General features: G+C 44.3%; 1 pseudogene; it reads left to right on the top strand.

Annotated features, from left to right (window-relative positions):
* Nucleotides 1-15,077: 15,077 nt before the first annotated feature.
* Nucleotides 15,078-15,558, top strand: LOC110559022 (centrin-2-like; annotated as a pseudogene).
* The last annotated feature ends 603 nt before the right edge of the window (nt 15,559-16,161 follow it).

Here is a 16,161-nt window from a genome sequence, read left to right as displayed (position 1 = left end):
CCATGACCTCATGAGAGACCATGAAGCAGAACCACTCCTCTAAGATGCTCCCAAGTGTCTGACCTATGGACACTAGTCTAAGTCATGAGTAGTCTTCTGAGGTCACTTAATTTGAGGGTAATTTCTTACACAGCTGCAGGTGACTTATACAGCTGTGGGTTACTTGCTGGACCTCTGCTAGGGGCCTATGCTCCCTTTTCATTAAAATGTGTCAAAGGTATACTAAAGGCATCACAGGCATAGCAGTGTACACCTATAATTCCAGTTCTCAGAAACTTTGGGTAGGAGATTTGCAAGTTAGAGGCCAGCATAAGCTCTATGATAAGATCCTGTCTCAAAACAAAACAAAATAAAATCAAACCCTCAGCAAAATAAAATAAAACACAGCGACAAGAAAAACTAAAGTCCTATCAACATTAAACTTTACACTCCTTTTTATGTTCCAAGAATGTCTAATGGTTCCACAAGGTCTGCTTCTGCATATGACACGAAGCCACTCTCATCAGGAGCCAGTGCCCAAACGCTTGATAATGCTGGTCTGCTCTGTTACATAAACTATGACCAGAGTCGTGATCCCTTTCCCTGTAGCTCAGAAAGCGACTGTATTTGGAAACCAGATCTCTAAGGAGGTGACTAAAGTAAAGTCATGGGCTGGCTCCTAATGCAATATGAATGATATCTGTATAGAAGGTGGTTAGACACAGACAATTGGATACAGGAAAGCCAAGGAGGGAGGCCCCTCTCACACTGTGGGCCTGGGCCTCCAGCCTTCAGAACTGAAGAAATACCCTTCTGTTGTTTTAGCCACCCAGCCTGCAGTCATTTGTCATCGCAACCCTAGAGAGCAAATCCACAGTCCAACACTCTTGCCTTGCCAACTTAGGTCCAAAGGTAGATGTAACTCAGCCAAGGGCGCAAAGAGAATAGTGAGCGGTAGAGCAGCACACGGCCCCTAACTGAAGCTGTTTCTTCCCACGATGAGACCAAGTCCCCACAGAAGGAGAAGACTTGGAAAATGTTGGTGCACATCAAGCAAGCTCCTGGCTCCATGTTCATGATGGCAAAAAACAGCCTCTGGAAACTGAGGAGATGGCCCAAAGAGTAAGAGCCTTGCTCTTAGAAATGGGGGCCGGACTTTATATACCAGCACCTCCATACAGTGCATCCACTGGTAAGCCCAATGCAGTGTGGGCATGGCACTGAGGCTTGCTGAGGCTGGCAGGCTGCCAGGTTAGCTCCTGGGTTAGTAAGGGACATTGTCTCTAAGGTAGTAAGAGACATACCAGATCACAGAATGTCCTCCTTTGTGAAAATGCACAGGTGACTGCATGTGTGTGCTCGCATACACACACATACCTGTGTATACCGTGCACACATACACAGCACATGGACACAGACACACATACACAAACACACACACACATACACATGGAAGAGATGGCTCAGTGGGCAGAAACACTTGCTGTGTAATCATGAGAACCTGTTAAGATCTCCAGCACCTATGTATGATACTGACACCCTACCTTCAGCACCTGCCTAAAAGGCTGCTGTAGCTGCATCAGACTCTATAACCTTATTGCTGTGGGTGAGGGGTGGTGTGGTGGAGGTGGAGACAGGAGTTTGCAGGCTGCCTGGCTAGCTCCAGATTTAATGAGAGGCTTGCTCTCAAGAGAATAGTGTGATGTGACAGAGCAGGTCCCCCATGCTTTGGCTTCTGAGAGTAAGCATCGGCACACACATTTGCATACTCATACTCTTAAAATAAAGTAAGTCTTTAAAATGCTCTATAGAAAGAAGAACCAGTGCTAAGGGTGGCTTTATCTTGCTGGGTTATTTCTCAACAGAAAGGTGTCAGTTCAAGGAATCGTGTCTCCTCAAGGAAGCAATGCGTAGCATCCAACATAGCAGTGGTAGCCAGAGGCCTGTGAGCATGTAGAACGTACAAAAGTACATTACAAGATTTTTAAAGGGAGCTCCAGAGTGGCTCAGTGATTAAGAGTGCTTGCTGCTCTTGCAGAGGTCCAAAGTTTGGCTCCTGGAACCCATGTTGGATGGCTCACAGCTGCCTGTTACTCTAGCTCTAAGGGCTCTGACACTCTCTTCTGGCCTCAACGGCACCTATGCTCACGTTCATATGTCCTCACAAACACACACACACACACACACACACACACAAAAGTAAAAAAAAAATCTTCAAAAAATATTTTAACTTTTACCTCTGGGGCTGTGGAGATGAATCAGTCCATGATGAGCTTCCCTTGTAAGCACAAGGAGCTAAATTCCATCTCTGGAACTCCTACACAAAGAGAAGTCAGATAGAATGGTATGCACTTAACATCCCAGTGTGAGGGAGGCAGAGATAGGAGGATCCCTGGGGATCTCTGGCCAGCCGCTGTGGCCTACTTGGTGAGTTCCAAGCCAATGAGACTCTGTCTCAAAAACAAGGTGTGTGTCTCCAGAGGCGCAACACCTGAGGCTGTCCTCTGGGCCCCCACATGTAGACATAGATGCACACACACACAGCATCTCACTTCTGAGAAAGAGACTTTCTCAGGAGCCATTTTCACTCTAGAGGACACCCACAGTTCTCATCTCATGTGCATTGGCCTTTGTGTATCTTCCCCAGTGTCTTCACAACACATAAAACCTGACAAACTCCAAGAGATCAGTCTGCCTTGCTCCATCTCTGCCTCCCAGAGTCCTGGTGCTTGTTAATGTCCTTGTTGTCATAACAATGAAGACCTACCAGGTGCTAGCTGTGTGTCCGATGCTGCACATTGCCATCACTCCATTGAACTCAGTGGCACAATGTGGGGACTGTCATGTCCCTTCTGAAGACAGGGACACCTCAGTGCCCTACCATGGCATGTCATTGACTTCAGTGGCACAGCTGAGACAGACCCAAGCCCACTGGCCACACCTGTTCTACAGATGGGCTCTATTTGGTTGTAATAGCTTTTTGTTATTGGTGCTTTAAAAAAAAAATCTCAATTTGTTGCAAACATTAAAATGTTAGGATACTTCACATAAAGAAGCCCAATTTCTGGAGTTTCCAGGAAAAAAAAAGTAGATGATGTGAATAGTACCATGAGGAGATAATTAACTTCTTAGGGTGTAGCAAGATGAATGGAGGGAGCAGTCACTACGAAACTCTGCACAGTGTTTTAGGTGTGGGGCTGGCCTAAAGGGTCAGATGGTGAGAGTCATGCTGGTCTGTTTCATGCTGTTATGACAGAATGCTAGAGGCCAGACAATTTATCAAGCACTGAAGTTTATTTGATGTATTGTTCTAGATGCCTCCTTCTGCGGAGGGCTTCTTGCTTTGTGTTCTATGGCAAGAACAGAAGAGCGTGTGTACCGGAGAGATGGAAGTCCCTCCCTCTCATCAGGAGTCTGCTTCCTCGATCAGCGTGTCAGTGACAAAACACCTGGCAGAGACAACTTTAGGGGGACAATGTGTATTTGGGCTCACAGTATTACAGCAGGAAGACAGTGTGAAATAGTACAGCCTGCCACAGGAGTGTGTGGCGTCAAGGTGCACAGGGAATGGAGAGCCTGTGCAGGTCAGAACCTGCAAAAGCCTGTTCCCAGTGACCCACTTCCTCCAGGTTTTCCTATCTCCTAAAAGCACCATAACCTCCCAACACTGCACCAGATGGGGAACAAGCTCTGGAAATAAGAGCAGGAGGGGAGGAACAGGTCAGATTTAAGTATGACACCCACCAGCACGCTCCATGATCAACACTGTGTAAACCCGAGGACAGTGTCCTTTTCGACCCAGCACAGTCTAAAATCCCACCGACCTGCACTGCTTCACCGAAGACTAAGTGTGGAGATTTGTGCAAAGTAGCAGTAAAAAAAAAAAAAAAGAAAAAGAAAAGAAAACAAAACCAAAAACCAAAAACCAATGCATGATAGAAGCTGTGTAGGGACCAACTGGCATCTTGTAGAGGAGGGAGCCTTTCCTGGGCTGGACTCAGGTGTGGTTGAAAAGGGAGCATGATGAATAACACTTTTATCACTCTGGGTCTGTTTCAGCATCTGGGGTTTAAAAAAAAGCAAAATGCAGATGTAACAATTTTATTCATATTACTTAGAAGAGTACAAGGGTTTCAAGAGCTGTGGTCAAATTAGGACAAAGAAACAAAGACCAAGATAAATAGGTAGGTAGGTAGGTAGGTAAGTAGGTAGATGGATAGGTAGGTAGATAGATAGATAGATAAGTAGATAGATAGAGGTACTCCATATAGATACAGATAGATGAGAGATAAATGGGTGACTGATATATGATTAATAACTAGATAGTTGACAGATGAATGAATTACAGAAGATAGGTAGACAGAAGATAGCTAGGTGATTGATGATAGAGATGTAGATAGATACATTGATATTTGATTTGATATAGGGAAAATTGATTGATAGATGGAAGACTGCTTGATAGAGGTTAGATAATTGGTTATGGAAGGGTGGTTGATGGGTAAATAGATACACAAGTCATGTGTTACACACAGTATTACTCCAACTTATTACCTGTGATTTAATGATTGAAAATATTTTAGTCATATCTGTGCTATCTACACACAACCATTTTTTGTCATAGTTCCCTAAACTATACACTGTGGAGATTATAAGTGTTTGCTTTGTGTTGGGTATAAGCACTCAGAAAAGGTTCAGTGTAGACTTTAGCTGTAAGGTTCACTGTAGCACTTTATATCAGGGATTTGAACATCAATTCATCTTGGCATTGAGGAGAGTCCTTGGAACCAGTGCTCTACAGAGACACAAAGGACGACTGTACTTTCTTTGGTTTTATCTATTTTTTTATTTTTTATTTTTATTTTTTACAATTTATTCAATATATATCCCGATTGAAGTTCCCTCCCTCAACTCCTCCCAGTCCCACCTTCCCTCCTTCTTCCCACCTACCCCTTCCCCTAGTCCACTGAAAGGGGGAGTTCTCTTTCTGTGCCATCTGCCCATAGCTTATCAAGTCTCATCAGGACATCGCCAGGAGCAAGTGATCAAAGAGCAGGCAATCGAGTTTATGACAGAGACAGCCCCTGCTCCCCTTACTTGGGAATCCACATGGAGACTGAGATGCCTATGGGATACATCTGAGCAGGGGGTCTAGGTCTTCTTCATGCATAGCTTTTGGTTGGTGCATCAGTCTATGGACTCCTGAGCTTAGGTTTTTTAGCTTTGTTGGTTTCCTGGTGGGGATCCTGTCAACTCTGTGTCCTTCTATTCCCCCCTTCTACCATAAGACTCCCTGCACTCTGCCCAAAATTTGGCTGTGAGTCTCAGCATCTGCTTTGATTCCCTGTTGGGTGGAGCCTTTCAGAGGACCCTCTGTAGTAGGTTCCCATCCCATTTCCTCTCTTCCACCGCTTCTGGTGTCTATCTTGTCTGCCATTCTGAATGAGATTTAAGTATCCTCCCTAGGGTCCTCCTTGTTGTTTAGTTTCTTTAGGTCTATAGATTTTAGTATAGTTATCCTATATTATACAGCTAATATCTGCTCATAAGTGAGTGTATACCATGCGTGTCTTTCTGTTTCTGGGTTATCTCACTCAGGATGACATTTTCTAGTTTAATCCATTTGTCTGCAAATTTCATCATTTCCTTGTAGTATTCCATTGTGTAAATGTGCCACATTTCTGTATCCATTCCTTCGCTGAGGGACATCTAGGTTGTTTCCAGATTCTGGCTATTACAAATAAAGCTGTTGTGAACACAGTTGAGCAAATATCCTTGTTGAATGGCAGGGCATCTTTTGGATATATGCCCAGGAATGGTATAGCTGGATTTTGAGGTAGTGATATTCCCAGTTTTCTGAGAAAGTGCCAGATTGATTTCCAAAGTGGTTGTACAAGATTGCACTTCCACCAGCAGTGGAGGAGGGTTCCCCTTTCTCCACAGCCTCTCCACCATGTGTTGCCACTTGAGTTTTTTTTATATTAGCCATTCTGATCCGTGTAAGATAGAATTTCAGAGTCTTTCTGATTTGCACTCCCCTGATGACTAAGGGTGCTGAGCATTTCTTTAAGTGTTTCTTCACCACTCGAGATTCCTCTGTTGAGAATTTTCTGCTTAGCTCTGTACCCCATATTTTAATTGGATTATTTGGTTTGTTGGTGTCTAATTTCTTGAGTTCTTTATATATTCTGGATATTAGCCCTCTGTCAGATATAGGGTTGGTGAAGATCCTTTTCTAGTCTGTTCCCAGTCTGTTGACAGTATCCTTTGCTTTTCAGTTTCAGGAGGTCCCATTTATTGATTGTTGATCTTAAAGCCTGAGCAGTTGCTGTTCTTTTCAGGAAGTTGTCTCGAGTTTGAGGCCCTTTTCCATTTTTTTTTTATCTTAAATAGAGAAATACTTTTCATTCAATCATGAATCTGGTGTACTATTTTTAAATACACATCAATTTGTATTATTATTAAAATGATGTCTATTTCCTATGTATCAAAGTATGGAGAATATGGATTTAATGAAATCCTATTTCTTACCTATCAGACAATTGAAGAGAGGTACACAGCTACATGAGCCTCACCTGAAGTCACAAGAAAGGTATGTGTGTATGTGTGTGTGTGTACATGTGCTTATGTGTGCACAGGTATATATGTGTGTGGACAGCCTTGAGTGTCATTCCACAGGTGATATCCACCTTAAATTTTTTTTGAGACAGGGTTTCTCAGTGATCTGAAGCTCACCAGGTAGTCAGCCTGGCTGTAGGAAGCCCAGGGTGCCTGCCTTTCTCCGCTTCTCTAATATGGGATTATAGGCGCATACTTCCACATCCAGATACTCTCCCCTGTCGGTTCTGAGATCATGTCCAAGCACTTTATCAACTGAGCTACCTGCTCAGCTACTCCCTGCAGGTTTCTTAATGTATAAGTTCATCAGTGAGGGGGCTGCTGGCCTTTGGGAGCAGGAGAATTCTTTGAGTTTGTTGTGAGCATTGCAAGATGGCCTGCCATTGTATACCAGCAGTGAGGTCTCTAGAATCACAATGGCACAAACTCCTGACCTTATAATCAAATACCCAAGCTAAGGGGAGGGAAGATGGTTTAGTGGGTAAAGTTCTGCTCTTGAAACACGAGGACATGGATTTGAACCCACAATAAAACCAGATATGGTAGTGTACTCTGTAATCCAATGTCCCTACAGAAAAATGAGAGACAGATGATAAGGTCCCCAGAAGCTCACAGGCCAGCTAGCCAGGCATTTGTGATGGGAAACAAGAGACACTGTTTCAAACCATGTGGAAAGCAAGGACAGATGCCTGTGGTTATAGCTCTAGGGTGTCTCTTGTCTCCAGGTCCCATGCTCAGCCTCCCTGGCTCTCTAATGCTTAGTGTTTTACTAATGTGTGCTGTATGCTATCAGGTGCTTGGAGGGGTTCTGCTTGACTCCTTTGAGGTCTCATGGGAAACGTAAGGCTACCAACCCACCAACCCAGGATCCAGGCTGCTGGATCTGAGGGAGTTTCTCAACTAGTCTATGGCTCTGTCTCCTTTCTGTAAAGTAATGATGGTGTACTTCCGACCTCCAGAGGCTGGTAGGAAGGTAACTAAAGTGAGCAGGTACAGGGCCTACAGCTGGCATATGGCCTGGAGTAGGCAAACAGCTTAACTAAATTTTCTGAGCTGTCTCTCATTTGTGTTGCCTACAATGTTCAGCCATGATCCTTGCATAGCCTCAATGCATCCTACAAGCAGTCTGAGAGGTTTGTGTTATCCTGTTTCACAGATGATGAAGTGAAGGCAGAAAGAGGTGGCCTCCATGGCAACACAGCTCCCACAATCAGAAACTAGCAGAACCAGAAACATTCAGCAGACCTGAATGTCTCTGACTAAGCAGAGGAGGGCAGAGGAGGGCAGAGGAGGGCAGAGAGGGCAGAGAGGGCAGAGAGGGCAGAGGGCAGAGGGCAGAGGACAGAGAGGGCAGAGGGCAGAGGGCATCACACATCATCCAGGGTATTGGCAGACTGCAGTGATGTGGCTAACTGCAATACATTTTAGTTTTCTTACTGAAAAACAAGGGCTTTGGTCCAATTTCCTTGTGTGGCTTCTGGTGGCTTCTGAGTCTTGGCTATTCAGTAAGATTCAGAAATCTGGGCAGAGCAGAAGGCAGCAGAAAACCACACTCTCAGACCAGGAACACCGAGTTCCTCTCCTCTCTATGCCAGGTGAAGTTGGCCTGCTGGCCAATCACAAGCATGCTCACTCCTCCCTCCCTACCATGCCTGGGCATCTACCCGACTCTTGGGGCATCTGAGGACACACAGGATGTTATCTTGGCTTGACAAAGCCATTGGGTCTAGATCGCTGGGGCCCAGTTTCCAGGGAATGCATCTGGTGAGACTGCAGGTAACCCAGATAGACAGTTTGTATTCTCCTTAAAGGATATTTCCCATGGGACCACAGGCAAGTACAGCTGCCTCATCCTGATGGGAAAGTGATTCCCAGAGATGGCGTAGTGGGTGGCAGGAGCAGTTCCTGAAGCTAAAAACATCTGCAAATGTCTGTGCCCTTTTCTACCTGTGCAGACATTAAATGAAGATGGTGTCCCAACATGATGCTTAGGGCTTTTCCTACAGTGTATATACTCAAATTTAATACTCTCATAGTCTTATGAGCAGGCAGCTTTCACCTGCATTTTACTTTATGTGATTTTGTTTGTTTATTTTGGAGATCAAACTCTTGAGACTCACGCATGCTTGGGCAAGTGCTCTACCACAGAGCTTTCATCTCAGGCTTTTTTATATTAACTTTTGAGAGGCTCAGCCAATTTACGCAGGACACGCTCAGTAGCCCAGGCAGACCTTCAACTCCTGATCCTTCTGCCTCAGCTTCCTAAGAAGTGGAGATTGCAGGCTTGTGCCATCAGGACCGACTCATCCGTACTTTAGAATAGACTCTAAGACCTTAAGTAAGATGTCCATACAATTCAATAAAGAACAGAGTTGGAACATGAATCCTGGCAGCCTGACTTATTACCAATGGGTTGTGTCTCACTGGCCTCACTGGCTGCTCTTTTCAGGTTTCTGAACTCCTCAGACATCACACTGAGGCCTGGTGTGACTTGCTTTCAGGTGGATACAAAGGAGAATTCTGCCAAGGACCAATAGGAAGAGCCAATCCGTTCAGAATGCTAGAGCTGGCTTTCATTGGCACCTGGTGTGCCCCTTACAGAAAAAAGGTAAAATGTATCATGTGCCCTGAAACAAACAGGCCTAACCCTGAGCCCTTGACTTTAACAACACTAATCCTCACAGGAGTCTGGCAAGCTAAGAGGATATGATACCCAGTTAACAGATATAAGCAAAGAGGTTGCAATGGGGCGAAGCAACTTGTCCCAACTAGGAAGGAATCCAAACTCAAACCCAAGGGGCTCTTGAGAGTGGAGAGGGCAATAAACTCAGAGCTTCAGGCAGCTTGCTGGAGGGCCCTTATGCCCAGCCTAGGTCAGAGTGGAACCCTGGAGCGATCTTGCCTGCTGTCAAGCCTGGGCCAGCTTGTGTCTGATACCTCACCACCTATTTAGGACTCTTCTAGGAGTTGCCAGCTCTGCCACTCATTCCCCTATGACAAGAGACAGGAGCCCTTCTCAGCCAGGGGCCCAAGCTCATGGTATTACAGTAGGGGCCCTGAGCATGAAGACCCAGGTCTGCTCTGTCTCATCTATGCCCAAGCGCACAGGATCTCCATGTACCCAAGAGTCCCATGTTCCCTTCTATTTGCTGTACACGGTGTACGGCATGGGGAAACAATAGTAATCCAGGACTGGCCCCAAACACAACTTGCCCATTCTAATCACCATATATTGTTATGTCTCTGTCCCCAAGCTTTTATAAATAAGCTACCTTAAAGTTTTGAAAGTTCTTGAATCTTGAAATAGGTTTAGAAGCTGTTGAAATCATAGTCCCCATGTAGCTCTGCTCTTTTCACCTGGGCTTAGGTGTTCAAAGCAGGGCCTTTTAAGCAGAAGTGACTCTGGCGGAATCACCCCTTCCACGTGTTCAGCTGCTCACATGCAATCACTGTTTTCCTGCAGTCACTGTCCCTCTTTCAATGGAACACACTCTAGAACTTCATCCTGCAGACAAGTCAGCACTGTCCTTGTCACCATCAGTATTAGGGACTCCGCCTGCCACCACCATGGACTCTACCATTGTTCTCCTTGACCTCACTTCCCATCTGCCCCCTTGACTGTCACGCTGCTCACACTGGTCCCAATCCTAAACCCTGAGTACCACTGTTGACAATCACTATTAGTTTTTCATTTTGAGATATTTAATAAAAATGACATCACGTAGTATTTAACCTTTTTTATTGGATTTTTTTCTCTTGGCATAATGTCCCGGAGAGCTAACCAAGTGGTTGAATATATCAATGTTAATTCCTTCCTGTTGCCAAGTAAGAGCTGGTTCATTCACTTATCTGTTGAAGGTCATTTGGGTTGTTTCTGGTTTGAAGTTATTACAAATAAAGCTGCTATGGCAGTTCATGAACAGGATTCAGCACAGCATGCACTTTCATGCTTAATAGGAATGTACAGGAAGGCAATGTCTGGGCCTCAGGGAACGTGCACATTTTAACGTTCAAAGTGTATCACTGTTGCTATGGTTGTGTGTGTGCAGAGACCATGCTGTGCACATGCAGATGCTAACACAGCTTTGTGCAGATGGTTCTTTCATTCTGCTTTCACCTTGAGTTCCAGGGATGGAGCTTACGTCATCAGGCTTGCACAGCAAGCACTGTAACCTCTTAAACCACCACTGTGGTCCCTGTATGTCTAAAATGTAAGAAACCGCCAGGGGCTGGAGTGCCCAGTACTTAAGAGCTGTTCTTGGAGAGGGCCCAAACCTGGCTCCCTATGGCAGTGCATAGCCATCCGGAACTCCATTTCCAGGGGATATAATGCCCTCTTTTGACCTCCTGAAGCATGAGGCATGCATGTGGTACACATACATACCTACAGACAAAATACTCATACATATAAAACAAAATAAATAAATCTAAAAAAAGAACAACCAAATTTGTTTCGAGTTGCTACATAAGTCTAGATTCCCACCAGCAATTCATAAAAAACAGACAGTATGCCAATTCTTCCTAGGTCTGAAAAGTGTTTGGTTCATACTAGTAGCTGCTTTATTTTGCATTTCTTTCATGGCCAAAGGCACTGCACATCTTTTTATATGCTTATCTAGACTTCATGTGCCTCTTCATACCTTTGACCCACTTTGGAATGGTATTTAAAAAAATTTTTTTTTTTTAATTTGGGACCCATATACGTACGAGTGCTTATATGCCACTGTATACACATTGATGTGAGAGGTCAATTTGTAGGAGTCAGTTCCCCTCCCTACATCATGTGGAACCTGGGGCTCAAACTCAGGTCTCCAGGCATGGCAGCAAGTACCTTTACCCACAGAGCCATCTCCATGGCCCTGGAATTGGGGCATTTAGTTAAGTTTTAAAAGGTTTTGCATGATCCTGTTTTTATTGGTTGTTTTGGGTTTGGGTTTTGTTTTTCCTCATAGGCTATGACAATGTTTCCAGATTCTTAACTGGTTCTTCCAGAAAACTAAGGTTTTGAAGTTTGGTGAAGTTCAACTTGCCATGTTTTTCTCCTTGGGATTGTGCTTTTGAAGTTGTATTCAGGAGTGCTTTAGCTAACATGAAGCCATGAAACTTTTCTCTTACATTTTTTTTAAATTCTTTATAGTTTTACATCTTACATTTATATCTATGATTCATTAGGAGTCAAGTTTTGTGAGGTTTCATTTGAGCTTTGTATTTTTGTGTTTTGCTTCATAAACATAGTATTCATCTCCACTTAGCTCTACCAGTACTTGATAATTTTCTCATCAGTATGTTATAGATTTCATTTCATTAACTTTATTAGCTTTACTAGGTTTTAGGTGATTATAAATGACATTGTAATTTTCCTTTTGGATCCAATTGCTCATTGGTTGCAATGTGGAAGCAGTGTGTGAGGAGTGTTGCATCTTTCTGACTCAGTGGGAACTTAGGCCACTCAGATATTGTGATCCTGGAGATCACTATGGCCATCCCTCCTTCTCCCTGACTTCTTGGACAGGTGTGTCTAAAGTATCTTCTGAGAAGTCAAACTGCTGGGTCAGGAGATGTGCTCATTCTTGACTTTAATAACTCCTGCCCACGCTGCACTCCAAGGAGGCCATATCCATTTACAGGTCTGGGCATTTCACTTCTGTGCACCCATAGCAACACCTGATACTGTCAGACCTCAGGCCTTCCCTCTTCAGAAGGGACAAGCGGGGAGCATGGCATCCGGAGGAGCCAGCCTTCATCCTCAGGGAGACCACGTGCTTATGAATTCTTCATGACTTAAAGTAATGGACAGTGGCTTGTAAGCAACTCCTCTCTACCTGACAGCTCGGATGCATTTCCCATCTGTCATGGGAGGAAAACACACCTGCGCACACAAAGAGGAATCACGATTACTTATGTAAAGAGGTCGGGGAAGGCCCAGCAGGAGACAGGAATGCGGTGGTTGGTGGTGAGGTGGAGGAAGGGCTGCAGCAGCTGCCAGGCTCCTAAGCTCACTTCTTGTAGCAGGCATGGAGTAGCTGTTACTATTCTTCTTTTTAACGTATTGATCTATTTTTCCAAACACTCGTTCATTCATCCACAGGCTTTCCTCAAGCTCACTATACAGTGGAGGATGAGGATGGCCTTGGACTTCTCATCCTCCTGCCCATAACCCCAAGTTCTGAGACTGTAGGTGTGGACCACAACACTCACTTCATGAAGTGATAGGGATGGTGGAAGCTCCTGAAACACAGCTTAGTAATTTGCTCAGGGTCACAAATAAATAGATAAGTTATGAACTAAGAACAAGCAACTGGCTCCAGAGTCTGAATCATTAATCATCCCTGCTGTAACTGCTTCCTTCTGCTAGGGACTTCTCCAGGTTTACACAGGACACAGGAGTGCTCCGAGGAACCCGTGCATGTGGCAGCAGCACTGTCATATGTGTCAGATGAGCTGATAATTTTCCTTGCTGCATCTAAGTTTATATATATATAAGATGAAAGTGTAAGATCGGATAATGGCAAGGTTGTGAAGCCCTGGCTCTCACTCTGCCTCAACTGAGACAGAACTGGAACTCAGGAAGTTAGGACCTTTGCCACCAGTTACTGTGCAAAGTAGCAGTGCAAAACTATCCCATAATTTTGCCTCCTTGCTGGGTGTGGTAGGTAGGGGGTACCCCAAATATGTACATATTTTAGTTTCTGGAACCTAGAAGTTGAGTTGTATTCCATGGTAGACATTTTGCAGTATGGTTGAGGTTATAGATCTTAAGAAGATTGTCCTACTGGTTCAGTAGACTCACAGGAGCTCCACCAAGCAGAGAACAGGCTGGGCTGTAGAGTGGTTCCTTAGCACACATGGGACCTTAGATCCATTTTCAGATACTCTTGGAAAATAAAACAAACCCAAAGAGAAGAGAACTTTCTGTGACTTGTGCCAGAGAGGGTTAGCGGGAGAGGTCAGAGCGCAGCAGCCACTACGCTCTTTCTGCAGAGCTTACTGGGAAAGCGTGGGAGCACCCAACAGCCTAGGCATGGAGGAGGCCAGGAAACCAGCCTTCAGCTGTGCACGACCTTAGGCCTACAACTGTTTGAAGGGAATTCAGCCTGCAGCATGACCTCAGAAGCAGACCTTTTCTAGAGCTTCCCCAAAGAAGTGCAGGCCTGTGAGACGCTAAGCAGGGGACCCCTTTGTCCCTGGACTTCTGACCTCCAGAAACATGACATCATAGATGTGCTTGGGTTTAAGCTGCTAAGTATGTGGCAATATACTATGGCAGCAAATAGGAAATGAAAAGTCCCTTATTGGTGTTCAGCACATGGCAGGGGACTGGCTGGGCCTGAAGGCCCAGACTCTTGGCAGGGCTTGATCTAAAAATACCTCCTTCCCTGGCCTGCCAAACCCACTGATATTTCCACTGTTAGAGCCACATTTTGAAAGTGAAGCATTTTCTCTATAAAGGTCTTGATGTTAAACTCAGACATCATCTAAGGTGAGGGACTGGGGTATAGTAGATAAAGATGATCGCTGCCAAGCCAGAAGACCTGAGTTAGATTTCTAGGACCTACATAGTGGAAGGAGAGAAATGACTTTTGCAAGTTGTTCTCTGGCCTCCACATATGCATAGCATGATGGTGTACACACACACACACACACACACACACACACACACACGGTGTTTTACTCACTTTTGTAATGTCATGAAAAACATAATTATAATGGCAGGGAACATGGAAGCAAACAAACAGGCATGGTGTTGGAGAATATACTATATACATATAGTATATGTACATATAGATGTACATATACATGTGTGTATGTATGTACATCTATATGTACATATGTGTGTATACATATATATTAGTTTTTGCCTCTCTATGTATACCTATATGTATATGTGTGTAGATATGAATATATATACATATACACATGGGTTGAACTCAGGGCCTCATGTGTACTAGGCAAGTGTTCTACCATTGAGCTGCATCTCCAGTGAATGCCTGGCTTTGGGATTGATCTCAGGTCCTCAGGCTTGCCAGGCAAGCACTTTTACTGACTGACATTTACTGCTCTCTTTCAAGCATAGTGCAGGCTCTAGGAGCCCATATCCTGGTCCAAGATGTCCCCCTCTCCCTCAACACCTTTCTTCTTTCTTTACTCCATGAGCTAAGCACCAATATCACACACTCTGACTGCTGTCTGTGCTGTCTCATTATAGGCCCAGAAATAAGAGAGCCAAGAACTGTGCACTGAAACCCTGGAAACCATGAGCTAAATTGCTCAGGTCAGGTATTATGTCACAGCAGTAAAAATGTCAACAAAATGTATTATCAATACATTTTGCTTTTAGAAGGTATAATAGGCAGCTCATAATGCTCATCTATAAGTCAGATATGGAACCGTGCTAGACCTAGAGTTAATGAGATTGGAGAGAGTAACCAAAGAAGCTAGAGTACGCTGTTGCCTTAACAACCAGTTGCAGAGTCCCTTTGGTGATGGCCTCTAAGTTTAGGAAGACAAACATGGCATCTAGTGGCCAGAAAGAAAGGGTGAACCCTAAGCCTGAACTTACTGAAGAACAGAAACAGGAAACCCTGGAAGCTTTTGATCTCTTTGACGTTGATGGAACTGGAACTATAGACATCAAGGGCCCTGGGCTTTGAACCCAAGAAAGAAGAAATCAAGAAAAATGACAAGTGAAACTGATAAAGAAGGAACAGGAAAAATGAACTTTAGTGACTTTTTGACAGTAATGACTCAGAAAATGTCTGAGAAAGACATCAAAGAAGAAATCCTGAAAGCTTTCAAGCTCTTTGCTGATGATGAAACTGGAAAAATACCCTTTAAAAATCTGAAGTGTATGGTCAAGGAGCTAGGTGAGAACTTGACTGATGAGAAAAGGCTGATGAGGCTGATCGAGATGGAAAGGTCAGTGAGCAAGAGTTCCCATGCATCATGAAGACCAGCCTCTATTAAGATTAGCATTGCTTTTTCTACTGCAAGCATGTGTGAGTAGATTTAGTGCCTGGCATTTTGTGAAATATGGCTTTTGATAGCCTCCCCCCAACCTCTGGGGTCATTTTAGCCATGACCTTGAATCTACTTTTGGCCTTTGGAAGTATTCTTTGATACTGAGTTCTTTGTGCATTTGCCTGCTGACTAACTCAGCAGAGCGAGCGAGCACACAAAGAGTGGGGAAAGGTCTGAAGGCGTGACGCCCCATCTGCCATTACTTCATGTTGCTCACGCATTTCCATATAGCTACAAACTCACAACGGCTTCTTAGATGTCCAGGCATCCCTGTCACCATAAGCAGTGGTTCTAAAATGGTTTCCGTTTTTGACACCAGAGTGCAGTTTTGTTTTGTTTTGTTTCTTATAAAACTCAATGAACGCTTTGCTGTGGCGTTTGCTTTGTCTTAAAAAATAAAGCCTTTCTCAATTTAAGCTTTCAAAAAAAAAAAAAAGAAAAGAAAAACAATGAAGATAAAATAACCAAGAAGGTGACGATGTGCCCGTGAGTCGTCTAAGGTGCCCACCTCATGCTGCTCAGTCTGAGCCGTGCACCAGCCAAGGCTTT

Source organism: Meriones unguiculatus, chromosome 11 (assembly GCF_030254825.1).
Source record: "Meriones unguiculatus strain TT.TT164.6M chromosome 11, Bangor_MerUng_6.1, whole genome shotgun sequence".
NCBI lineage: Eukaryota > Metazoa > Chordata > Mammalia > Rodentia > Muridae > Meriones > Meriones unguiculatus.
Note: the sequence above shows the minus strand (reverse complement) of the source record. Positions and strands in the feature narration are given on the sequence as shown.